The 26,158-nt window shown below is 38.6% G+C and overlaps 1 pseudogene; it reads left to right on the top strand.

The window, feature by feature from the left end:
* LOC124973755 (probable RNA-binding protein 19) overlaps positions 1–26,158 on the top strand; it is a 554,767-nt pseudogene that overhangs the window by 343,619 nt on the left and 184,990 nt on the right.

The raw sequence follows: 26,158 nt of genomic DNA, 5'->3' as shown, positions 1-26,158 counted from the left end.
CAGCATTCACCTCTGCAGCTCCTTCAGGGAGATGGTGACCCGCAGGCTGTGGCCCAGGATATAGAGAGTAGCCAGGATGTCCACCCACTGCACCATCTCCCCTAGAGGCCTGCCCTTCAGCACCCGTGGGCTGAAAATGTCCCTGGACTCCTCCATCAGGAAGCCAATGTGAGCAAGAATCTGGGTCAGCAGGGCAATGGGGTGGGGGTGGGCAGGGTTGGCATAGAAGAGCAGTAGACTTCTGACCCTCCCACCCCAAGTCACCAGCTGGGAGACCAGTGAACTCTGAGGGTCTGCACTGCTGGTCTTCATAGGTGTCAGTGCAAGGCCAAGGGTAGTGGAGCAACAGTGGCACAATGGAGTGGTGGAGTCGGGCCTGGGTGGGTCTGAGCACTGGAGTTCCTGCTGCAGCATGAACACTGACACACAAGCAGGGTGAGCCAGCACCAAGGTGGATGAAGGCTCACTGAGCTGTCACCCTGCAGTCATCAGGTCCAGAAAGAGTTGGGAGGACTGTCTCAGTAGCCTGCCCCCCCACAGCACTGTGGGCCATCCAGGACCTCAACCTCCCACTTCTCAACCTGCATTGAGAAAAAGGAAGTGGAGCAGAGTTGAATGAAAGCCGGGACTCAAGAATTGACCAATAGCATTTGCATGTTTTGGACCAATAGCATTGGTACACTTTCAAACCCTATTTAGCATAACTGTGGACCAATCACAGTATCCCAAGTGCTATATAAACCCCTTGCCACCATTTGCCAAGCACGTTTTGAGGAAGAATCTCTACTGGGAGCTCCATCGTCGAGGTGCTCATGTTCTACAGTGTTTCTACGCTTGATCTCGCCGATGGATCGCGTTCTTCAAATTCAAGAGAGAACTTGGAAGAAAAAGAGGGTGAGTTGCTGGGGTGTGCTGCCCTGTGGCACGTCTTGGGAGTGGAGTGCATCTGGTTTCACAGCTTTTCTTTTGACCTTCCAGAGGTCAGTATGTGCTGAATTTTCCTGTAGTGACTCTTTACTTTTGTTTTTTCCTTGTTACTGGAAAATGCAAAAGGTGTTTTGTCTTGCTTGTGAAAATTCTTTTTTTCTCAAAACACTGTGTGTTTATGGATGAGACATCTAAAACGTAGACTCTCAGATTCTGACATAAGAAAATCTGAAGTAGTTAAGATAACTATGTTCAGGAAGAACAAGAAATAAATGTGCAGGGGAGACAAAAAGAATCCCTAAAAGAAATAATGTGTTAAGTCTTGATTTTTCTGTGCTTGTGTGCTTGTACACATGAACATACACACATTTTTTAATCATATAATTAAAATTTATTCCAAATGTTTTAAGTCCAGTTTTATTAGGATTTTTGTGGATTTCCCCCAAGTTAAAGTATCTTGTATTTGTTAATTTAAGCATCTTAAGGCCTGGAACTTTTTTCCCAGATCAAAATTGTAGTCTAGTGTGATAGGATGAATTTACCAGTGTCTGAGGAGACTAAAGCACTACAATATTGGCTTGTAACTCAGGCTGACAGAGAGTTGTTCTGTGAAATACTGAAAATGTTGAATTATCTCAATATTTTAGGAGTTCTCTATTGCTAATTTCATTGTGATACTAGGTTTAAACTTGGTGTGTAAGAAAAAACCTTAAACATCCACATTGAGTTATCTCACCTGCTCCTCAAGGGGTCACAGAGCCAATGAGAACTTATGAGAGGTAAATGTTAGCTGAGGTTCCTTACTAGCCTCCACACAGGCTGTGTAAGGAATCTGGCCTCCCAACCACCTGTCAATCTGCGCTATGCCCGCCTCTCCCGTTACAGGAACTTCCGGCTTATGTTGCTGTAATCTTCCTGCCTCCCACATTACGTTCTAATATGTCATTGGTCCATCAGTCAGTCTGTAATAATTCTCCTCCACAATTGGTTCCTCCCAGCCCGTGAAATTCCGATAACTTAGGAGAAACCCTTCGCCATCTTCTTCTTTTCCTTTCCCCTTTTCCCCGAGCGGGCACGATTCGTCCGCATAAAATAAAAAGTTCCTCGTGTGGGACCTGTGTCTGTGGAGCATTTTTCTGGGAGTTATCGACGAACCAAAACTGCCCCTAACATCTGGTGTCGAAAGACCCGGGATGGGTTTTTCCCGCTGACTAAGCAAACAGAATCCCATCCAATGGCTCCTGGGCCCGCAGATTCAGGCTCACCTTCCATTTACCTGAATGCCCAGTTTTCTGCATACAACACCAGACTCCAAAATTGGTGAGTTCCCCTTAGGCAGTCCCCTGACCATTTAAACACATCTCGGCCACCCGAAGCTCCCACCGCAGTCCCCTCCTTATTTGAGAAGCGGCTGTCCCCACAGTTCCCTCCACCGGCTTGCGGCTCTCACCCCTCGCCCGTGCTTCCCCCTCGCGGGCTTCCGCTGCTTGCCTCATGGCTCCCGGCTCCCTCTCACCGCCCTGCGGCTTCCCCCCTTGCGGCTCCCGTCGCTCAACTGCCGAGGTGTGGGGGTACCTCCTTGGTCCTTATAATTGGTCTTAGTTGTTGGGTGGATGCCTGAATTTTATGGTGCTGAGATTCTTTCTCAGGGTTTGAAGCTCGCTCTCTTATTTCCCGCTGCATCTCGCTCGAAATCCTGGCCAGGTCTTCAAACTCTCTCAGCTGTTTGCCCGATTAAACATTGGTTTCAGGTGATGACCAAACCACTGTTCTAACCTCTCATTGCCTGGCACGGTGGTTCTTGGGACACCAAATTCACTAGCCAGGTGGGTCTCAGATTACCATGGGATTTGGGATATCCAGCCCAGCAAACTCGCCCCTGAGAATTGGTCTTAGTTGTTGGGTGGATGTCTGAATTTTATGGTGCCGAGATTCTTTCTCAGGGTTTGAAGCTCGCTCTCTTGTGCTTCTCCCTCGAAATCCTGGCCAGGTCTTCAAACTCTCTCAGCTCTTTGCCCGATTAAACATTGGTTTCAGGTGACGACCAAACCATTGTTCTAACCTCTCATTGCCTGGCACTGTGGTTCTTGGGACGCCAAATCCACTAGCCAGGTGGGTCTCAGATTACCATGGGATTTGGGATATCCAGCCCAGCAAACTCGCCCCTGAGATGCTTATTAAATCATCTCAAACCCCTTCACCTATTCCCTGAATCAGAGCTAAATTGTCCTTTAGATAGTAAGTCAGAATGGTCTATTTATGACACCCTAAATTCTAGCTTTATACTAGGTAAAATTATATGCCTAATTATACTAGTTATAATTAACTACATATAAGGGCAACCTGGTGAATGGAAAGGAACTTTCCCCTTCGTGATTTTCCTTTTTCTTGCTAAACCTCTCTTGGCTTCTCCCCCACCTTTTAACCCTTCTTTCCCTTCCGAGTTTAATCCAGCTGATGAGTCATCTCCTTACAAGCCTCCTCCTGCAGAAGCCCCTGTCCATTCTTCTTTTCCTTCTTCCCTTTCCCCTGAGCAGATGTGATTTGTCCGCATAAAATAAAGTTCCTCATGTGGGACCTGTGTCTGCAGAGCGTTTTTCTGGGAGTTATCGATGAACCAAAACTGCCCCTAACATCTGGCCTAACAGGCTGAAATTGAACTTTCCAGACCCAGTCTGGGCTTAGAACTGCATATTGAGCATCATTCACTTCAAGCTGTTTGCTAATAGCCCCTGTTGTTTCTTCTTTGACAAATGAGTTACTTAGAAGGTGTGAATGTTTTCTAATATTTTGTGGTGTGTTATAGCATATTATCTTATTGCTATTGATTATAATAAGTCTATTGTGGCCATAGTACATAACTGATATGATTTCAGTGTTTTTAAAGTCTTTACTTCATAGCCCAGTATATGGTCATTTCAGTAAGTGTTCCAAACATTTGAAAACAAAGGGGAAAAAACTCTGCTATTAGATATTGGTGGGTTTTTTTTTTTTGGTTTTACTTTTTTTGCTGCTGGGGAGGGAACCTAGAGTCCTTCCTCATGCTAAGTAGCTGTTCTACTAATAAACTTCAATATTGCTCAAATGACTATAGCTTTGTAGTATATTTTGAAATCAAGAAACATGAGTTACATGTGATTCTCTAAAATTGTTCTTGATCTTCAAGGTTGTTTTGACTGCATAAGGCCTTTTAAAATTCTTGAATTTTAGGATGAAATGTCCATTTTTGCAAAAAAAGATAAATGATTGAAATTTTGGTAGTTATTGTATTGAATCTGTAGATCAGTTTGGGTAGTATCAACTTCTTCCATTAATATCTTTCCATTTATATATTTGTACATTCAATTTTGGGTAGCATTTCATAGTAATAAATGTATTAGTCTTTTGCTTCTTCAGTGAAGTTTATACCTAAATGTTTATTCTTTTTGATGATATTGTACTTGGAATGATTTAATTTCCTTTGTGTGTGTATGTGTGTGTGCTGCTGTATCCCCAGCCCTTCATTTTATAATTTGGATCATGAATAGAATTGCTAGATTTTATGAATTTTAAATAACTTATTTATCCATACTGATATTTATCATTAATTTGGTTGCCTTAGGTAGTAGACTTAACATTTTTCCTTTTTTTTTTTGTCATGCTAGGAATCAGGTCCAGAGACTTCAGCATGCTATACTGCAGCTATATCCCTAGACCCCTTTAGTTTGTTGTTGGTTTCAAAAGCTGATGTTACTTTGTGTCTCCTCTGTTTTGTCCAGATATGGAAGTGGCCTGCATTGTGATCCTTGATAATTGCAAATACTCTTCAAAGGAATAAGATTGATTTTTATAAAAAGGAACAAAAGAGCAAGAATATAAAACTACTACTTTTTAATATAAGAAAATAATTTTTTATTATATTCAGATTTGTACAGTTATCACCACTAATTTTAGAATGCTTCAAATGCCCATGCTTGTTGCTTGAGTGTCCCAGTTCTCTATCCTTGGTAGCCATTAATTGAACATTTCTTGCTACGGATTTTATTTTATGGATTTATCTGTTTTGGAGAGTTCATGTAAATGGATTTACACAGAATGTGACCTTTTCTGTCTCTTCACTTAGTGCAGTGTTACTTCTTTAATTATAATTTTTCTTATTTTTTCTAGACTGCATTTTGATATATTTTTCACAGATGGGGTAGAACTTTTCATTTCTATGGTTCTACACAATGTAGATTCACACTATTTGTGTAATCATACATATATAAAGAGTAAGGATATCTGTCTAATTAACCACCTTGCATACCCCCATGCCCCCTCTCATTTCCCTCTACACAATTCAGAGTTCCTCCATTCTTCTCTTGCCCTCTACCCCCATTATGTATCATCATTCACTTCTTGGAGAAAACATTTGGCCTTCGGTTTTTTGGGATTGTCTTATTTCACTTAGCACAATATTCTCCAATTCCATCCATTTACCTGGAAATGCCATAATTTTATTCTTTATGACAGAAAAATATTCCACTGTGTATATATATCACAGTTTCTTTATCCAATCATCTATTGAAGGGAATCTAGGTTGGATCCACAATCTAGCTGTTGTTAACTGAGTTGCTATAAATGTTGATGTGACTGTGATACTGTAGTATGCTGATTTTAATTCCTTTGGAGACAAACTAAAGAGTGGGATAGCTGGGTCAAAATGTTGGTTCATTCCAAGTTTTATGAGGAATCTCAATACTGCTTTACAAAGTGGCTGCACCAATTTGCAAATCCACCAGCAATGTACAAGTGTGCCTTTTTCCCCACATCCACGTCAACACCAATTGTTGTTCGTGTTCCTGATAACAGCCATTCCTATTGGAGTAAGATGAAATCCCAGGGTGGTTTTAATTTGCATTTCTCTGAATACTAGAAGTGTAGAACCCTTGTCTATACATTTTTCAATTGCCTTTAATATTCTTCTATAAAGTGTCTGTCCAGTTCCTTAGCCCAATTATTGATTTAGTTCTTTGTATTTTTGTTTTAAAGTTTCGTAAGTTCTTTATAAATTTTGGAGATTAGTGCTATATTTGAGGTGCATGTGGAAAATATTTTCTCCTACTCTGTAGGCTCCCTTTTCACATTATTGATTTTTTCATTTGCTGAGAAAAAACATTTTAATTTGATTTCATGCTATTTATTGATCCACTTTCATTTCTTGAACTTTAGGCGTCTCGTTAAGGAAGTCTGGTCCTAAGCCAACATGATGAAGATTTGGGCCTACTTTTTCTTCTTTTTGGTGTAGGATCTCTAGTCTAATTCTTAGATTCTTGATCCAATTTGAGTTTTGTGAAGGGTGAGAAATAGAGGTTTAATTTCATTTTGCTGCACATGGATTTCCAGTTTTCCCAGCACCATTTGTTGAACAGGCTATCTTTCTCCATTGCACATTTTTGGATCCTTTGTCTAGTATGAGGTAACCGTATTTATGTGGATTTGCCTCTGTGTCTTCAGTTCTGCACCACTGGTCTACCTGTCTATTTTGGTGAAATACAATGCCATTTTTGTTACTGTTGCTCTGTAATATAGTTTAAGGTATGGTATTGTGAAACAGATAAACCCTTAGCCACACTAATGAAGAGAAGGAGAAAGAAAACTCAAATTACTAGAATTTGTGAAAAAAAAAAAGATCACAACAGACACCATTGAAATATATACCATAATTAGAAGCTATTTTGAAAATCTATACTCAAAGTAGAAAATATCAAAGCCATTGACAAATTTTTAGAGACATATGATCTTCCCAAACTGAATCAGGAGGACACACACAATTTAAACAGATCAATTTCAAGCACTGAAATAGAAGAATCTATCAAAAGCCTACCAACCAAGAAAAGTCTAGGACCAGATGGATTCTCAACTGAGTTTTAAAAGACCTTCAAAGAAGAACTAATACCAATACTCCTCAAAGTATTCCATGAAATAGAAAAGGAGGGAACTATTCCAAACTTATTCTATGAAGCTAGTATCTCTGAGACCAAAACAGACAAAGACACATCATGGAAAGAAAACTTTACCCTAATATCCCTGATGAACATAGATGCAAAAATCCTTTTAACAAAATTTTAACAAACTGCATACAAAAACATATTAGAAGATACTGTAACATGATCAAGTGGAGCTCATCACAGGAATGCAAGATTGGTTCAATACCCAGAAATCAATAAACATAATTCATCATAACAATAGACTTAAAGTTAAGAATCATATGATTATCTCGGTAGATGATGAGAAAACATTTTATAAAATATAGCACCCCTTCATGCTCAAAGCACTAGAAAAAATAGGGATATCTGGAACATACCTCAACATTATAAAGGCTATCTAGCCAACCCCATGCCAACATCATTCTAAGTGGAGGAAAACTGAAAGCATTTCCTCTAAAAACTGGAAAAATACAGGGATGCCTTTCATCACTTCTATTCAACATCATCCTTGAAACGCTAGCCAGAGCAATCAGACAGACCAAAGAAATTAAAGGGATATGAATAGGAAAAGAAAAACTCAAGATATCACTATTTGCTGATGACAGGATTCTTTGTTAGAGGATCCAAAGAACTCCACCAGAAACTTCTAGAAATAATAAATGAATTCAGCAAAGGAGCAGAATACAAAATCAATATGCATGAATGCATTTCTATTTATAAGTGTGGAATCCTCTGAAAGAAATTAGGAAAACCACTCCATTCACAAATCCTGAAAAAACCAATACTTGTGAATTAGTCTAACAAAAGAGGTGAAAGATTTGTGCAATGAAAACTACAGAACATTAAAAAAAGAAATTAATAAAATCCTTAGAAGATAGAAAGATCTCCTATGTTCTTAGATAGGTAGAATTAATATTGTCAAAATGGTCATTCTACCAAAGGGGTTATGTATATTCAATGCAATTCCAATTAAAATCCCAATGATGTTCTTCATAGAAATAAAGCAATCATGAACTTCATCTGGAAGAATAAGAGACCTGGAATAGCCAAAGGCATCCTGAGCAGGAAGAGTGAAGCATAGTATTGTTAAAGTAAAGCCTTCATGGAACATTTTGTATGTTCAGACCCATGCAATTTTAACAATATTAAGATACAGAATGTTTCTTTTCCTAAGTTTTCTCCCACTCTTTTTCAGTCAATACATACTCTCAAGACAATCACTATTTTGTCTTTTATCATAATACCTTTGGTTCTTATGTTTTCATTTTATAGAAGTCCTTTTCAGAATGTTCTTTTTTTGCTTGTAAATAGGGACATACTTAACCTATTAGTAAAGCTAAAATGATATGAAGGAATGGAAGTAAGCAGTTCAAATTATGATTCAAATGATGTATGCCATCATCCTAAGTTATATGTTGAATTCTTCATTGTCGGATTATATTTGACTGGAACTATTGTATACATTTTTTATTACTGGGATTTTCTTTATCACGAGGAAAACAATGAAGAAAGTAATGTGATGCAATGAATGTTCAGGTACCTGTCTACAACCTAATTTAAAAAATATTCCTCTTATGTTACATTTGTTTCAGGTTAAAAATAATCCTTTTTGCTAGGATCTAATTTGAAATTTAGCATAAGTTCTATAAATAATCAAAACACTCCCAGTGCTCTTCACCAGTTGATTGCATTTTGTTTCGTATACATTTCTCTCTCCATTTTTGTCCCCTTAATCATTTGAGAGTAAGTTGGAGGCACTGTGCCCCTTTGTCTCTAAACATTTCATAGTTTAATTTTAATGTTCTTAGATATACCTCAGAGTTGGCAAAATATTACACAATATCTCAGATTGATATGCCATCAGAATTTTAATATATTTAGTATTTGTATTAAAGGACTTGAAGTTGCTACCTTGTCTGGATAATTTAGAGCCCACTTTTTCTCTTGTACATAAAACTTCTGGTATTTCCTCTTGTCACTTTTACATTTTAACATAAAACTGATAATAATGATCTCTTTTCCTTAGTGTCTATAAGGTGTACTCTTTTGTTACAGATTATGATATTTGGAGAATTTGATAAGATCATATGATTTTTAGAGGAAAATTTGGTCACACAGATAATTTTGTCACATCTTGAGGAGATGTCTGTTTTCTGATATTTTAGAATCCTGAAACATACTAACTTTATGACTTTGGTCAAGTTGCTTGATCCTTTGGAAACTCAAAGGCCCCCACTGTGGTATGGGGATAAGTAGCTCCTACCTCAACAACCCTAAGAGGATTAAATGGGATAGTGTCTAAAGTACATAACCTAGTGATTGGTGCATAATTCAGTAAATACTAGCTTTAAAGTTAAAGCATAATGATATTTATTTTAAGTTTTGGGGTTTGGTTTTGCTTAACAAAGTAATCAATACATTTATAATAGTTTTATTAAGCATGTGTTACAGTGTTTACACAGTTTTATGTGCATTTCTATGTATATTTTAACTCTAGTTCTCATGTGAATTTGTAAGTTGATATTTCTGCAATATACATTTTTTAAAGGCCTTTTTTATTTAACGGTTGATTGTTCAATAATCCCATGAGGTTATTAGGAGAGATGATTATATTTGTTTTGAGAATTCAAACAGATACCCAGAGAGTATACAGTTTGACTACTTGTTGATCCACAATAGGGAATTAGTGGCAATAGCTAATACATGTGGGTATTAGCTAACTTAATCCTTACAACATTATGAGATATCGTTCAATTGGAATCATGAGAAAGAAAAAGTGACTTCTCAAGATTGCAAAATAAGTGCCTGAAACAAATAAGTGCCTGAATTGGGTTTTGAGGCAGGCAGGCTGACTCTAAAGCTGCACAAGAATATCTTACAAACAGTATTATTTGAAATGCTAGTGCATGTTTTTGATTTTTGAACACTAGAATTCCCCAGGGAGGCTTTTAAACAGCAGAAAGTGAAGTGATAATGCAGAGTAAAAGAGGAAATCATATTCCTTTACAAGGCCAAAGAGTGTAAAGAATAGAAGAAATATATTTCCACAAATTGTGGAGAGTAGAATAAAGAGAAGTGGGAGATCTAGCCTTAAATCCTGACTTTTGTAAAATATTTTGCATTTCTGATGGGGTTTACCATCTTCTAGAATAATTTTTTCTCTTGTTTTTTTCCTCAGAAGAAAAGTTCAGAAGATATAGACCTAAACATTTATCCATTCTGAAATCCTTTAAATAGGTTGGTATCACTTTCTATTCTGTAAGACTCTATTTGTAATGTGGAGCACAATTAGATTAGTAAGAATAAAAGACCCCTTACCCTGTGTACTATTTTATAGTACCAACCCTCATCCAGTAATTAATTTTTGCGGAAGACAAATTATTTGGATATATATGGGAAGTTTTAGGTAGTTAAAAATCTCAATATGTTAATCACATGGACCAAATTGTCCTCTCCAGTCACCTTTTTACTTCCTTGCTCTTATATTTTGCTGGTGCCCATAACAAAATGAACTTACAGCCCAGTAATGCAGGGCAACTAGATTTCCTTCCTTCCCTGGAACTTTTTTGTGTACTAGAAGAAAGTTTAGGATGGTGAGCCTCAGTTTAATGAAAATCCTGATTTCCTGACTTTCTCCCAGTAGATTAGATTGTATTAACTCTTGAAATAAAGAGTCTCTATGAAGAGTAGCTAGAAAGTGATGCCTGTCTTGAGGACATTTTTTCCCCATGTATACAAAAAAATAAAATCTTGTCAATTATTTTTACAATGACCAAGATTTACAGGGGATAATAATTTACACAAGAATAATTAATTCACATCAGGCTCTGTTTAGTTCCGTTGTTGGTAGCTATATTAGCCTCTCTGTTGAGAAATATTACCCATGCTTCCAATCTGTGGGCTCTCCAAAATCTGAGTTATACTGTGTATCAGAAAGAGAACTGAGAGCTATCAGGGTTCAAACATAAAAAAGACCTTAGTCCATATCTTTTTCCCCACTTTCGTTTTTGTATTAGGGATTGAATCTCTGGGTGCTTAACCACTGAGCAACATTCCCAAGCCCTTTTTAAAAAAATTGTTAGAGACAGGATCTCACTGATTTGCTTAGGACCTTGCTAAGTTGCTGAAGCTGATTTCAACTTGCGATCCTCCTGCCTCAGCATCCTGAGCCACTGGGATTACAGACATATACCACCTTGACAGGCTTCCCCTATAATTTTTATTGGTGCCTTGTAGTTGTACATATTGATGGGATTTGTTATTACATATTCATGCATGCACACAATATAAAAATATAATTTGACCAATATCACTTTTCAGCACTTCCCACCTCCCTCCCTGCCTCTTACCCCTTGGTTCCTTTTCTCTACTGTTCTCTGTTTTGATTTTTATGAGATTTACCCCATCTTTGTTTCCCTTTTTCCTCATATAAGAGAAAACATAAGACTACTGACCTTCTGAGTTTAACTTAATTTCACTTTACATAATGGTCTCTAGTTCCATTCATTTCCCTGCTGATGACATACATTCATTTTTATTTATGGCTGAACAGAACTTGCACTCTCTATATATGTGATATGAGAAATACATATATGTGTGTGTGCATGTGTGTGTATATATATATGTATATATATCACTGTCTCTAAGTTTATAACTATGTCTTCTTTTTCATATTTCATCAAACTGGAATAATGCCTGCTAGTCTGCCTTTTTCCTGTTTGTTTTTTGCAAAAAAAGAGTAAATTTTGAAATTTATTTATAAATAAAATTAAAGAGTACTGTGCCATAGAGACGTACTAAAATGTGGAATAAAAATAGCTGGAAATAAAGAATCTGAGCTTTTAAGCATTCTACACAGTAATTTAAATTCAAAAATATACTATTTGAGCCATATAAATGTGGTTCTCATTGAATCCTCAGTCCCCACAAAATCAGAGGACATAAATTAAAAAAATGGACCAATGGTAGAGAAAGATAAAGTTGGGGAGGTGTCAATGTACCAGATATACACATCTGTAATCCTCTCAACATTTTTGCATATTTAAAAGTTTGAAATACATTTTCTACATTAGTGCACAAGTTTCACTTCTGGTAATATGATTAAGAGGTTATGGAAACAATCCATCCACATCAAAGAGTATAAATAAGACCTGCCAAGTCTAACTCATAAACAATAAGGAAATGAATACTGAAGTCTTTTATATCCTGAAGGCAGCTACAGATGCAGGTAAATTTGGGATTTAATTTTAAAAGCCACATGAGATGTAACCGGCTGAAATCAAGACTCTAGATCCATGCTGTGCACTCAATAACAGCCCTCCCCAGAGAGCTGCAGCAGCAAAACACTGCATACTCGGGATACTAACAAAAAGAAATTCAACTATCATAACATCTTCTACTCAGAAGAATGCAAATTTTTACCTTAATCCTAAATCATGTAAACTATTTTTCTTAAGCATTTATAAACATGTTCCAGTTGTCTCATGGAAATTCAGCACTACCTGCATTAATAAAAAATATTACACTAAACTTTTTATAATTTAATTTTTTTTGGCTGCTCAAAATTACATTTTATAGTTTATAGCATACTGATTATATAAGAAGTTAGTAAAATTCTCGTACTTTTAAAAGAAATAACATTTATTTTTACTGATTTTTTTTAGATGATTCTGAGGATTGAACCAAGTGCCTCACCCATGCTAGGCACACACTCAACCACTGAGCTATAGTCACAACACAAATTCTCTTATTTTTATATCTTGTTATTGTTTTCATCACCAGAATTTTGAAGGTGCTGTTACCTTGTCTCTAGCTTTTAGTGGTGGTAATGAGGTGCCTGGTACCACTAAACAGAACAAATAAAAAAAGATGCCTGATATCAGTATAACTTACTTCTTTAGGAATGCTCTTTTACTTATTCCTCATTTTAAACAATATCTTGCTATAAAAAACAGTATTCAAATATGAAATAAACATACCTTAAAATTATGTGATTTTTACTTTGATATACAGTTTTTGAAATTTTGATAAATTGTGTCTATTGTAGAGTTTTTTAATATTTGTTATGTGGTTGGGGGTCTCGTTGCACCTGAAGACTTTAGATTTTCTGTGGGATACTCCTCTATTATATCTTTGATGACATATTTCTCCATTTCTATTGTATTTTTATGAATAGTCACTAGAAGTACAATACAATTTCTAGAATGTTTTCTCTGAATATCATCATTTCATGATATTATGAAAAGAATGTTATTGCTTTAGTGTTTGATTTTTATCAATATTATCTTTTGATACTACCAATTTCAGAAACTGTAGTTTTTCATAACATCATAAACTAAACTTCATTATTTTTAAAAATTCCTTTGGTTTATACCTAATGCCCTATTTCTGTCCCAATATCCCATCCAGGGTGCTCCATAATGTTTGGTACGTAATCTCTCCAAATCCCTTTTGGCAATGATCATTTCCAAGAACTTTGTTTTTAATAACCTTTGTAGTTTTATAGAATAATGGACTGATGTTTTATAAAATATTCTCCAATAAAAATGTGTCTCATCTTTTCATGATTAAAATGTAGCTTGGTGAGTGGGGTCCATTTAAGACTGTGGTACTATTCTCCAGTACAAAAAAAAAATTATTCCATGGAAAACTGACAGGGTTTGGAAACCTGGGGAATGCAATCTTCCTCATGAGTGGGAGTTTACCAGAGAGAGCATGGGGTTTGAGTAGTAAAAAGGCACTCAAAGTATTAAAAATTTCCAATAACCTTACTTTATGGGTCTTTTATAGGGGTTCAGAGGAGTACAAGAAAATTGGGTCTACTGCTTGGCTCACATTCTAGAAATGAGTGGGTTGCCTCTTTCCCAAAGACCTTCTATCAGACTAAGACTTTGTTTCAGGATCCAAGATACACTGGGTGAGGTCACTCTCCACCATAGGGCAAAATCAGTCTGAAAGTGAAAGTAAAAGGCAGAGGCTTGACAAATCTGTTATCTTGCTCCTGCTGCATGGATAGAAGTTGAAACACAGATTTACCAATATTCCTCCAGTCAGGAATGAAGGGGATTGAGTAAGCCTCCTCTGAAAACCCTGTCACTCTTGCCTTTAGACCCGTGACCATACTATCCTTTTAATTGGCTGACAGGTGCCCAGTATCTTTCATAGAGGTATTTAAAAGGAGTGTAGAATTCCAGAATAAACAGCAATAGTTCTGTTGGTCTGTTTCACTCATCCTTTCCGAGAGTCCCCTTCATGGAAGAATTACAGCTAGCAGTCTAGGTGGCATTAATCATCAATCATTTTAGGAATATTGTCAAAGATAATGCACTCATGCTCTTTGAAAAAAAAAGATCCATTTGTAGTTCATTGAAAAATTTTTAATGAAAGAAAACTGTCAGAAAGGTGAATTTCTATGCATGCTTAAAAGTAATTATAAGCTTGATCCTTACATTCCAAGTACATTTTACTTGCAAAGTATCTAATTTTCTCACCTAAGCCTTTTCATTTAATTTCATCTCATTCTGAAGAAAAGAACATTTAGATGCCAATGGTTATTCCTGCCCACCAAAGAGAATATTCATACAAAATATTTTAGAGATAGAAAAACAAAAGAATACTTATATATGTGGAATCTTTTGAAAACATTACTTTTCCTTTTCATGAAATAAAGATTATTAGAGGAATTTTTTTTCTAAAAACAGAAAGTGTAGCCTCTGAGAAATGCAAAAGTCACAGTCATTAATGAAAACACTGCCAAAGATTAGGAGTAGGTACACTGGTTCCACTTCACTACAGTAGGAACAGAACACACACATTGAACTTATTAATATCTGTTAGCACCTGGAAAAATTTCAGGCATCTCTTGTCAAAGTAAAATACATTTGAGGACTTCATTAAATAGGTATGACTGAAATCAACAATGACAGTAATTATTTATTTTAAATTTACAAGATGCAGATTATGTAATCAAATACCAACATGACTCCCCTTCACAATATTAATTGCCTGGATTTTTGTGCCTGGTTGAAGTTGATGTGCATCTTAATGTCATGGGAAACAACTGTGTTCCACCAGCATTTCTCAAATTTCTTAGTTTTGTGATATATTTACATTCTTTTGTAAAAAAATTTTAAGTTGTATTTGTTTTAATTAGTTGTACATGACAGTAGAATGTATTTCTGCATTTTGATAGATCATAAATAGAGTGTAATCTCTCATTTTTCTGATTCTACATATTTCAGGATTACATCAGTCATGCAGTAATACATGTACATGAGATAATGTGTTTCACTCTATCATTCCTTCCACCATACCTTTCCCTCCCTTTACTCCTCTCTACTTAATATAAGTAACTTCTTCTGAGAATCCTAACACTTTTCTGTATGGTTAGCTTACATCAATTTATAAACTAGAATTTAAAATGAGAAATTTTTAATCAATATTTAAAAATTAAATAAAAATAACCCAGTTACACAGTTAACATCATATTTTAATGGAAAAATAATTAGATCTAAAAAGTACTGAAAAGAGTGGTAGAGATGTACAATTTGGAAACAAAGATATATCTCAGTAGCCTTTATAAATAATTGTGGATAATCTTTGGTAGTCCTACAGTAAAACACAGGCGAAAGTATGTACTTTTCCAAAGGTTAGTGCACAATGTGACATGTAAAATCCTATAATGAACTTGCCATTCTTTGTTACATGGAAACTCACTGGTCCATTTTTCAGATGGAGTATGTCTGGTACCAATGCATGATATTACCTTGCAGACACAGTGAAGTAGTTCTGGGGACACCCAGATGTCCGTGGACAACAGTTGAGAAATCACTGTGTTACACTGCTTTAACACACACAATTTCTACTGTACTTAAATTGTATTATATATACATACCAAATAAATATTAAGCTTCAGAACTGAATATCACATGTATGACCCACACCTAATTTCAACAATAGATTCTTAAGGGTCATGACCTTTGATTTCCAAACTCAAATTGAAGCAAATTGACCCTGATGTTAAATTGCTAAATCAGTTTGCTGCTACCAAAGAATATTAGTTTAGTGCAAATTTTGGCAGTACACTAAAAGGATTTCAAAGCATTTATAAGGAATTTTCCATAATGTCACCTTATTGGTAAATAACCTGATTTTGAAATAAAAGGAAAGAAAAACTCCTGCAGTTCAAAAAGGTGAGTGGTCAGGGTCATGAAAGACAGAATGGCTATAATAGAACTGAAAATAAAATGTCCCTCAGGACCTTCCAAATCTACACTTTTCACCAAAGAATGTTATCATATGAGGAACCCCAGCCTCTACTCAAAAGTAGAACATACTCTTTTAGTAGTGAGCAAAACACTGTTATTGTTTTTAAAACACAAGAAAATTTGTGGGAGGGAGGGAGCAGAAGAGATCCATTGTGAAATCAAAAGCAGCAGCTAAAAGTCAGAGTTCAAAGGGGGAGAGTGGAAAGTAGGACTGGTGATGGTTTTTTCAGCTGCACCACAGGGACTCTGGTGATGCTCTGCCAGCAGAGAGACCCAGAAAGAATTTCTGAGGAAATAATGATCAAAAGCCATTGCAGATGGCCTGAGTGGCAATAGGTGGCCAAGGAGAACTACCCAACACTACAGAAAAAAAAATATATATATATATGCCTGCAACTTTAGTAGTTATTTGTACCTATGTCTAGAGTCAATTTTTTGCTTTTATATGCTGACAGAATACAAGGAGATTCAGGAGAGAATATCACCTCTAGTCTGAGCCCTAGAAAACAGTTCTTACTAAGTTCAATAATGATGGTAGTGCAAAAAGAAAGAAGGCTGGTTTACTCCATGGATGAAATAAACTTTTGGACAGTACCCAAGGAAGTGACCTATCAGAAATACTTTCTTTCTGAAGACTTTTTTGTCATTCTCAGGACACACATTTGCTTTTTGCTTTCCAATAGAACAGTTTTTCCTTTAATATAGTTCATTATCATTTTTGTATGAAGCTGAGCTCTGGAAAGCAGGTATAATCTCTTAGTGCTTTCTTTAATCCAACCATCTAAATAGTATCTATCTACTATAGACTAAATAAAAATATCTGTTTATTGAATAAATAAGTAAATACCACTTAAAATTGAAAACAATTATGCTGGGTATGTGGTTCACTTATATAGTTATTTGCCTACCATGTGTGACCAAGGGTTTGATCCCTACCACCACTGATGATGATGATGATGACGACGATGACGACGATGACGACGATGACGAGGATGACAATAAATTTAAAAGTCCCCCCTGAGGTGTGTTGGTTGTTACATTATGTTATCTTTTTGAAACACACTCTCAGTGCTTTATCTAAAAATGTGAAATTGCTGTTTATTTGCTCTGAAGTGTGCTTTGAAGTTTTAGTGCATTAAATCCCAAAACATAAAAACTTCAAAAGGTGCTGTATGGCCTTTTCCATTCTTTTCAATCTGGCAGACTTGAAATCTCCCAAAGTTATCCACTAGGTTTGAAACTATGGTATTGAAGAAAACTAAAAAGAAGAGTATACTTAATCTAACAAAGTGATTGATGTGCATGTAATTTTTCTTTACTCTCTTATTGTAGACAACAGACAACAGAGAGCCTGGAGAGAATCAGGGTGCCCTTGCACTGCAAGTAATGACCTTGGGCAAGTAATATCTCTAAACAGCAATAACACTAATGCTTTTAAAGCCTGTCATGTGGATTATTAAATATTTATATCCAGCATCTGGCTCATGGTTCAGAATACTATTCAGCCTTTTTCTTTTTAATTTACATTTTCACCACTCTCTGGCTAGTCTAAGACACCATCTTTTCTAAATAAAACCTCTTTAATAGCTTGTAATTGGCCATCCTGTTTCCACACTTAGCACCCCATTCTCCACACAACAATTATAGTAAAATTTACATTCTTAAAATGCAAATCAGATCTGCCACTCTTTTGATGGCTTGTCTTGCCCCTCCTCTTAGGACTGATGTCATGCCCCATTCCAACCCCACCTCCATTTCATGACATCACATTCCTACCACAGTCTCACCAGCTTCCTTGTGGTTCTAGAAAAGGGTAAGTAGGCTCGACCCTCATGCTGTACCTCAAATGCTCTCCCTTCCTTTCCCTCACCTAACTCCAACCCACAGGTCAAATGTTTCCTTATCAATCTCTCTTATCAACCCCAGCAACCTCTCTCAGCCTCCCCCCCGACACTCCACTTCCTTCACTGATATTTTCCTGGAAATGACAGCAGTTCCTGGGACATGGTGCACCCACAGAAATATCTGTTGAGAGATGGAATAAATATATTATTGATAGTACATCAAGAAAGTCTTAAGAGGCAGCAGCAGAATAGTAAAGTCATGGGAAATATATTTTATTACCTCAAATTAGGAACTAAAAATAGCAAGAATGTATTAGGGGTTTATATACTGTACAGTTAGTTGGGTCTTATACAAAACACATAATAGGTATGACCACTGTACCCATCTGACAGTTAAAAATGATGAGGTTCAGCAAGGTTATATAACTAACTCTAGGAAGCACAGTCAGTTATGGAATGAGTCTGGTATTGAATTCAGACTCTGGTGTCAGAGTCTATCTGAATCAAAACATTAATTTTGAAAAACAACTTCACAACTAAAATACTCTTTTCTCACAACATTAATTTTCCTTTAATGTTCAAAAAATCATTTTGATCTGCTGCACTGGGTCAAATGAATTGTTATGATTTGAAGTGCATTTATTTCTGTCATATTAGGAAGGGTAAGAAATAAGACAGAACCTCTATTTCTCTGCTTGCCCATGCTTGATGGTTCATGTGGGAATTGAGATGTGGCTCCCTGTTTTGGCAGAAACAATGTGAAGAGTGTTCATTAATCACTGAGTAGCTGTGCACTCAAACCCAGGCCACGTTTCTCTCCACACAGCTTCTAGATCTTCCTCACAGCAAAGCTAAAATGTACAATGACAGATGAAATTTCTGCTTCTATTTGGATGTGAAATTCAAACCTAAGATGAAATATCACACAGTTAGAAAACAAACTGAGATCACTAAGTAGGACTAAATTTTATGCTTGATTAGTTCATTCAATTGTCCAAAAGCACATTCAACTACTTAATGATCATGACATAAAGGGTATATTTAAAACTGTATAAAATATTGGTCTTTTCACTCTTAACTTTTCCTTATTTACATGTTAATTTTTCTCTAACTTATTACATTTTTCTAAAAAAAGGTCAAATATTTGAAGTTCTGGTATTGCGATACCCATGCTTCACTCTTCCTGTGAAGGACTGCTTTAGCTATTAAGGGTTTCTTATACTTCCACATGAATTTCATGATTGCTTGTTCTATTTCTCTAAGGTACATCATTGGGATTTTAGTTTCTTTCTTTAGTGTTCTGTAGTTCTCATTGTAGTGGTCTTCACCTCTTTCGTTAAACAGATTCCCAAGTATCTTATTTTTTTCAAGGTTATTGTGAATGGGGTAGTTTTCCTTATTTCTCTTTGAAGATTCACCGCTTATGAATAAAAATGCAGTAGATTTATGAGCACTGATCTTATATCCTGCTACTTTAATAAATTCACTCAACAATAACAGCATGGTATTGGCACCAAAATAGACAGTAGATCAATGGTACAGAATAGAGGACATGGACACAAACCCAAATAAATACAATTTTCTCATACTAGACAAAGGTGCCAAAAATATGCAGGGGAGAAAAGATAGCCTCATCAACAAATGGTGCTGGGAAAACTGGAAATCCATATGCAATAGAATGAAATTAAATCCTTATCTCTCTCCCTGCACAAAACTCAACTCAAAATGGATCAAGGACCTTGGAACTTGACAAGAGACCCTGAATCTCATAGAAGAAAAAGTAGGACAAATCTTCAACATGTCGGCTTAGGACCAGACTTCCTCAACAGGACTCCCATAGCACAAGAAATAAAAGCAAGAATCAACAACTGGGATAGATTCAAACGAAAAACCTTTCTCTCAGCAATGGTAACTATCAGCAATGCGAAGAAAGAGCCTACAGAGTGGGAGAAAATCTTTGCCAATCATACTTCAGATAGAGCACTAATCTCCAGAATCTATAAAGAACCCCAAAAATTCTACACCAAGAATGCAAATAATCCAATCAACAAATGGGCTAAGGAAATGAATAGACATTTCACAGAAGAAGATCTACAAGCAATCAAAAAACATATGGAAAAATGTTCAACATCTCCAGTAATAAGAGAAATGCAAATCAAAACCACCCTAAGATTCCATCTCACCCCAATTAGAATGGCGATTATCAAGAATACAATCAACAACAGGTGTTGGCGAGGATGTGGGGAGAAAGGTACACTCATACATTGCTGGTGGGGCTGCAAATTAGTGCAGACACTCTGGAAAGCAGTGTGGAGACTCCTTAGAAAACTTGGAATGGAACCACCATTTGACCCAGCTATCCCACTCCTTGGCCTATACCCAAAGGACTTAAAATCAGCATATTACAGAGATACAGTCACATCAATGTTCATAGCTGCTCAGTTCACAATAGCCAGATTGTGGAACCAACCTAGATGTCCTTCAATTGATGAATGGATAAAGAAACTGTGGTATATATATTCAATGGAATATTACTCAGCCATAAAGAATGATAAAATTATGGCATTTGCAGGCAAATGGATGAAATTGGAGAATATCATGCTAAGTGAGATAAGCCAATCTCAAAAAACCAATGGATGAGTGATCTCGCTAATAAGTGGATGATGACACATAATGGGGGGTGGTAGGGGTTAGGGTTAGGGTTAGAGTTAGGGTTAGGGAGGGGGGCAAGAATGGAGGAAGGAAGGACTATATAGAGGGAAAAGAGGGGTGGGAGGGGTGGGGGGAAGGGAAAAAATAACAGAATGAATCAAACAATATTACCCTATGTAAATTTATGATTACACAAATGGTATGCCTTTACGCCATATGCAGAGAAACAACATGTATCCCATTTGTATACAATAATAAAAAAAAGCAAAAGTAAGATTAAAAGAAGTTTATGTATTTGCTCACTCTAGCTTTAAATAAATAGATTTCTGTAATACAATAATCATTAATATTTATAAGGAAGAAATAGGAAAGTAACAATCTAAAGTATTCTTATGGTACTCATAAAAAATCTTAAGGAATAAACTAATATTTTGGTATTTCCTTGCCCCAGGAAGAAAGATGATAATGCATATTCATATATTTTTCTAATCTTTAAAACATTTTCTAAATTTTAATGTGGACTTAATATAAAACTATTCTTATTACAACAATTCTACTTTCTCTAAATGATACCAATTCCAGGAACAAATTCCTGTTCCCCAGAAATCATTTGCCTTAATTTTCCATGACACAAATTATTTAAATATATTTCCATCACAAAATCTCTTACAAAAATCAAGCCCATTTGAATTATTATCCAACAATACTAAAAAAAAAAAAGAGAATTTCATCATCACTATTTCCTTTTCTTGTGTTATACCAAAGCTCATAGTATCCAGCCTACATAAACCATCTAACTCAGACGGACGACATGATTATTTTTCAATGAGTAAGATAAAGTTGTATCTGCATAAAGAAATTACTTCAATAATAGTATGCTTTATAGATCCACAAACACTAATTATAAAAAAGAACAATCACTAGTTCTGCATTCAGCTAATTAGGGCAAATCATGTAAAGAAAACAAAAAAAAGCTATTAAGTTTCAGAAGAATGGGATAGGAACCACATGTGTCGGAATAAACACTGGAGGGAAAAGCATGTTCCATGCATCTTGCAGTATTGGCTTCCATTACAAATGGGTGCACCCAACAACGCAACTATCCCACAGTATTTGAAACAGAAATTATTCATTTATATGGGGCCACCACAATTCTGTCTCTATGTATGTATCTCTTCTAGGTCCCACATCCCCCCTACTAAAAAGTACATCCTCATGCACAACCTCTCTTTGAAGCAAATACATGGGCAATGGTTCAAAAACACGAATTAGTGAGGGTCGTTCATGAAATATAAAGATCTCACAATCTATAACTATTTGTATTACAGAATTATAAACCATGATTACATTTATTGCAAATACTGACTCTGAAGAAAGGCTAAAATGTAACAAGGAGTAGGTTGTCTTGACAAAACACAGAAATGAAAGATCTGTGATAAGCAAGAAGAGAAATAAACCATAGACTTAACACAATTGCTCTGATGCATACATGTTTCTACCAATGGGATATGTCCATTCACACTACAAACAGGACCACTGCATGCGATGGGAGCACACATGCAAAGGTTTTTTCAACAGGTTCATAAGACACTTGAACACAAACAAAGGATTGCATGCTTGATATCTATCCATATGGATGCAATACCCAAACAACTGCATTCTCTTCACAACCAAAGTGCATGAAAGAAGACATGCACAAAAGCAACACACACACACACACACACACACACACTCACACCCTCTCCACCTATTTGTAACCCTTCTATTTCCCACCCCTTCACTTTGTACTCTCTTTCCCTAAAGGCAACAAAAGACCGTCCAAGTGCTAGGAGGGCCTGTCCAGCCCCAACAAAAACTCCTCTGCCTGGTGCTCTTGGTCCTGCCTACTGCTGGCCCGCTCCTCCTCCCCTTTCTCCTAGTCTTCCTACCAGCCCACGCGCCCCGCCCCCAGCCCAGCAGTCCTAGCACGCCTGTATTGCAGGAGCTGCCTGTTGGAAACCCAAAACTGACTGGCTTCTGAGCATGCCCAGTTGCCCTGCTGGTGCCTAGCCTCCCTACCTCACACGTGTTTTCTTGTCTTTGGTCTTCTGCCTGGTATGAGGCATCGAAAGCCAGCAGGGGGAATCCAGCAGGAGGTGCAAAGGGCGGGGGCGGGGGCGTGGGCGACCCGGCTTGAAGCTGGAGCCAGGAAAGCCGCCAGAGGATAGGGACCAGCGCTCTGGTCCACCGCCTCAGGTGCGGGAGGTTGCGCTCCAGGAGGCCAGGCCGGGTGGCCTCTAGGTGGCGGGCGGCGGGGAAGAATGGGGAACTAGATGCTTCCTGCAAACAGGAGCCTCGCGCTGAAGACACCCCTCGGTTTACGCGCATGCGCTCTGGTGAGCTATGGCAGCCGGGTGGAGGCAAGAGAGGCCCTCCTGGAGGATTTCGCGGTTTTCTTGGCTGCAATGCGCTCCACCACTTGCAAGAGTGCAGTGGTGGGCGAGAGTCCACAGCCTCTTCTCTGGCTTCACCTGGTGGGGATGGCTCACTGATGCTGGCGACTTCACTGAAGGCGGTCCATGAGACGCCTCCCAGCCCAACAACGGGCACTTCCACTGGGGACCTTGAGGTTGTGCACCACCCAACAGTGTCACCGTATTTATATATGCGCGCACACACAAACAGATACGTTACATAGTATTACATATATACCACATTTACGTATATATGTGTATATATATATGAAACAGAACCCTGAAAGAAATACCTGAACCCCTGCATTCTGAATCCTCTTCATTTCCAAACTGCATGAAAGAAGAGTTGCACAAATGCATGGGCAGGCAGATCAAGATCAAATACAACACACAACTAGCCACGAAGATAAGCAGAAATACTGCTGCAGTTTTCACCGTGGAAGCCTCTAACTTTAAAACCAAGCAAAAGTGCCCCGTGCTCTAAGGAGGTTGTGCCACAAGAGGGTTCCAGAAAGGAGACCCATTATAATTCAGCAAGCACTGCTGAGCTAGGACTGACTGACTGGATGTGTAAGCAACACACCACCTAAGTACTTTTACCCGCTTTATTCCTAGATAATCATTTATTTCTTGGATACTGTGCACAATTCAAACAAGGGGCCCCTAGAGGACGCTGGCTCAGATGCTGTCATATACACCCTATCAAATCAAATGATGGCCCCACCAGGCACTCGCATGCAAGCGTGGATGGGCTCACACAGCTACAGGTACACACATACACAGTCTATCAGCCCAGGCAGACCTCATGTTTAATGCCTTGGATCCTTCATCAGAGGGACAGACATCAAACAAAGTAAGGTTGGGTGGGTTGGCGTTGGCTCTCTCCTGGCCATCTCTCTCCTTATTCACATCCCAGTACAGGTACTAGCAGGGCACACGGGGATTTCCCAACCACAGACTAGTAGCTGCAACTCCCTCTGCACCTCATCGCCTTCTGAGGATTTCAGCGCCACCCCAAACACAAGTACACAGAACAACCCCTTTGCTTCCGGCCACAATTCCCTCCTTTTAACTTCTCAAACACAAATATGTCCTACTAGCTCAGAAAACATTTTCCTCTGTAGCAAGGAGATAAACAAAGACACCATGCCATCCATCCACTACTGCCACTGGCTTTGCTGAGCACTGTGTGGCAGTGCAGTCCTTACCTGCCAGTTGAGCTCCAGGTGGCCTTCCCATGGCAGTACTCTCCACCTCCCCAAAATGCTGGGGCATTCTGGTCCACCATCTCTTTGTTTCCTGCCTCTTGGCTGACTTCAGCTAGCTGTTGTATGTGGGATCTCAAGTCCCTGCCTGGGGCCGTGCTTCAATTCATCACCCAGTGTTCCCAGAAGCGCTGCTACCTGTGGGAACTAACGAGGAACACTGGATATAGGATGGCATAGAATTGTCCCATGGGTGTCCCGGGGTGGTGTGCACCCCTGGCTCCAAGAGACATCCTCCGGCAGGCCTCTGTGCCCAGTGTTATACTCTGCATCTGGGCAGTGGCTGTGGCACAGGCCCAAATGTCAGCACTCCTGCTGGGAAGGGCCGCCTGCCCGACAACCCTGGTTCCCCTTCATGCCCTGGCCCATTCTGGTCACACCTTCCCAAACCACACACACAAACACACACACACACACAAACGCTCCCTTCTCCACTTACTTTTTAACCCTTCTATTTTATCTCCTTTATTTTGTACACTTTTCCAAAAGGCAATAAGAGACACTCCAAATGGTAGGATGCCCTGTCCCACCCCAAGAACTTCTCCTCTGCCTGGTGCTCGGGGTCCTGACTGCTGCTGCCCTGATCCTACTCCCCTTCTGTGTAGCCTTTATACCGGCCCAGCCACCACCCCCCAGGCCCACTGCCCCTGTCCCCATCACTTGTAGTGCTGCTGTAATGCAGGAGCTGCCTGTTTGAAACCCTAATCTCACTGGTTTCTGAGCATGCCCAGTTGCCCTGCTGGTGCCTTGGCTGCCTCCCTCCCACGCGTTTTCTTGACTTGGGTCTTCTGCTGGCAGGGGGCATCAAAGGCCAACAGGGTGATCCAGCAAGAAGAGATGGGGTGTGGGCGAGTGGGCACAGCGCTGGAGCCAGGAAAGCCGTCAAAGGCCAAAGATGCAGGCTCCCAGCCACCACCTCAGGTGCTGGAGTAGGCGTTCCAGGAGGCCAGGCCAGGTCACGTCTTGGCGGCGTGCAGCGGGGAATAGGGGGGACTCCACGCTTCCTGGAGGCAGGCCCTTCACGAGTCCCGGACACACTGAAGGGAAATCCCTTGTGGTTTTTGCGCATGCGCTCTGTAGAGCGACGGCATCCATGTGGAGCAAGAGTGGCGTTCCTGGGCGACTTCGCGGTTTTCTTGGCTGACCGTGCTCCACCGCACAGGGCTGTGGTGGTGGGCCAGAGTCCACACCCTCTTGTCCGGCTTCGCCTCCAGTGGTTCGCTCGCTCATGCTGGCGGCTTCAGTAAAAGCGGCCCTTGATATACCTCCCTGCCTTGTGATGTGCCATTTTCCACCAATGGTCATTGCCAGCCGGGGACCTCGAGGCTGTGTGCCACAGAGTGTCACCGTATTTATATATACATACACACACACACACACACATATGCTACATAGTATTAAATATATAACATGTTACTATATATACATATATACCAGAAACAGAAAACTGAGAGAAATACCCAAACCCATGCATTAAATTCACTTCCAACATGCATGTAATAAGAAGAGTTGCACAAATGCATGGCTCAGGCAGATGGAGATCAAATCCAACACACACCTAGCCAGGAAGAGAAGCAGAACCTACTGCCCCAGCTTTCACCCTCTAAGCCTCTACTTTTAGAAAGAAGTGGAAATCAGCCCTGCTCTAAGGAGGTTGTGCCAGAAGAGGGTTCCAGAAAGGAGATCCATTACAATTCAGCAACCACTACTAAGCCTGTACTGACGGACTGGATGTGTATACAACACACTACATAAGTACTTTCACCTGCTTTAATGGAAAACCAAAATTTATTTCTTGGATGG

This window comes from Sciurus carolinensis, unplaced genomic scaffold (genome assembly GCF_902686445.1).
Source record: "Sciurus carolinensis unplaced genomic scaffold, mSciCar1.2, whole genome shotgun sequence".
In the NCBI taxonomy this organism is placed as follows: domain Eukaryota; kingdom Metazoa; phylum Chordata; class Mammalia; order Rodentia; family Sciuridae; genus Sciurus; species Sciurus carolinensis.
This window is presented reverse-complemented; position numbering and strand designations above follow the sequence as displayed.